We start from the raw sequence: 2,500 nt of genomic DNA, 5'->3' as shown, positions 1-2,500 counted from the left end.
GAAGATGAAGTCAATCCGGTTGCGATTCCTATATTTGGGTGCATCCATGTCGATCTGCGTGAGATCTTGCGTTGTAACAGATTTTGGCTAGGGTTACCTTCTGCTTGCTAGCAAGTTCTAGGAGTGGCAGTCCATGGTCTTTGGTTTCCCCGATTCCGAATCGTCACACAATCGCAGCCTGCTGGTTATATGCATCCGGACAAATTTTGGTGTCCCAGACCCCGGGGAAAATATGGAGATCTTTTTTAGGAGCTATCCTGGCGATTTCTGCAGGTATTCATAGAATTCGTCGACATCATCATCATATACAAGGATCTGCGCATAAGCTTGTATGATAGTAATACTCTGCAGCCACACGTATAGCGATAAGGCTGCTAGATATTGGTGCACAGCTGATCACTGAACTTAATTGGGTTTTGTCAACGTTGAAGTACTCTGTAAGTTCAGAATTGGCCTCATCCTCGCTTGTCCAAGGTGCTGCTTTGGGACTGAACCCGGAAACACTAATGCAATAAAATGTACAAGTATGATATAATCTTTCCTAACATACGCACAGGATCAAAAATTTGTGGGGTTGGATTTGCTTGATTGTATTGACACCTAGGACCTGATTATTAATCTAGTAAAGGAACAGGAAACGACAGCACTTGAACCCACGAGGCCTGATTTTTTAAGGGAGTGGGTAGAAGATTATATCAACCCCATCATTTGTCCTATTCTTATTTTTCTCAACGACGCGACAAGGAAAAGGGCAATTTGAACTCGGAATATAAAAGATGGACTAGATGGCGCTAAGCATTTTATACGGCGTGCTAAGTATTTCTTTTTACACAAGGCCCAAACTTTGAAGGAAGGGGGCTAGTCGATTAGATCAACCACAGTACGCAACTGGCACTTAAGTTATCAGCCACAAAAAGACGAAAGGCAAAGCCGACCTCTGCAGAATTTGAACTCAGAACGTAAAGACAGACGAAATACCGCTAAGCATTTCATCCGGTGTGCTAATGATTCTGCCAGTTCGCCACCTTAAGCTCAGAACGTATAGATATTTTGTAAATAATTCTGTAAATGATAATAATAATATTTTCTAAACTTAAAGCTTATAAGCGATCACCGTGCAATCACTAGAGAAAGTAGTGTACTATTGGAGCATGTAAGCCCTCGGGTTTCCGATACGGGTTTCCAATACACATGGGGGAACAATCCAACAACTCTTTGTTTCCACAAGTGTGTTTACCATTTCACCAACTTTTTGTAGAACGATCGAACGATTTTTATGGTAGATGGTTTGGAAGCAAATTTTTAGTCATTACAGGACGTAGATTTAAGAAACGATTGCCTAATGTGAACTAATGAAATAATAAACAGAATGTCTTGGAGGCTCTTAATCCTACAACCCTGGCTCAAGGAGAACGAATTGTGCAGTATTTCATACTTCTATGAACAATAATCACACTATAATTTATTCTCTGAAACATTCCCCTGATTCCTGACCTTAAGTTTTGAAACACCCCTAAGGAACACAGAAACTTATTTCATGTATATTTCTTCTCTGTGAATTCCCATCCTATTTTACTGCATTTAATATTTAAAATTAGTAGGCGCATATCACCCTTTCCAGTAAATATATCCACGTTCAGCTATGCTTTTTACTATTGTAATGCACTCATCAGAAACGACGCATTCTTTCAGAAACCAAAATATCTGCCTTCATATATTGCCCTGAAGCGCAGGAACACAAGGCGTGAAATTGTGTAGTTTTATCCTGCCTTCAGTTTTAATGTGAAAACAAACACTGTAAAAGAGTTTCTAAATTTAATTTCCTATCATTTTTCAACACACCATCCTAAAAAGAGACATAAAATAGTAATTTTATTCTGCTAAGCTATTTTTACATTTCAAGCCTTTGATAGTTGCTTCAGAAGTTATAATGCTAAACGGGATTCTAGCACAAAATGCTGTCGAGCCCTGTGACTGCCTGTAATTATGTAAATTGGAATATTCGTCTCCTAATGGCAAATAAATACTAATGCCATGATGATAAAGGCGCTAAATTATACATGACCGACAAATCCAGGATGAAAATTATACATTAAATAGACTGAAAATATTATTAAATCTCGGATTCACGAATCCAGTCAATTTCTTGCTGAAACTGGGAAAAGTTTACAATTGTTTTGACGAAATATATTTAGATTTTTAGAGATAGTCAGAGAGATAATGAGGAACAGAGTAAAGAACAAAGAGAGACGGGAACAAGTAAATGTTCGCTTTCATTTGATTAGTCTTCCATTCATTTCCTTCGATTCGCCATGGGATTTCATGGCTTAATTTTTCATGTGTAGAAAGTTTCTATTAGAAAATTAACCTACATGTTTCTCAACTGACACGGTCTGAATATTTATCGTGCTGAAACTCCGTTCCTCAGTATATTTTTAACTATTAAGAAACAACTAAACTCATAGTTGACAAGTCATTTTAATATTTCTGTATAATTCCA

The sequence above is a fragment of the Octopus bimaculoides genome, chromosome 22 (assembly GCF_046866305.1).
Source record: "Octopus bimaculoides isolate indiv1 chromosome 22, ASM4686630v1, whole genome shotgun sequence".
In the NCBI taxonomy this organism is placed as follows: domain Eukaryota; kingdom Metazoa; phylum Mollusca; class Cephalopoda; order Octopoda; family Octopodidae; genus Octopus; species Octopus bimaculoides.
This window is presented reverse-complemented; position numbering follows the sequence as displayed.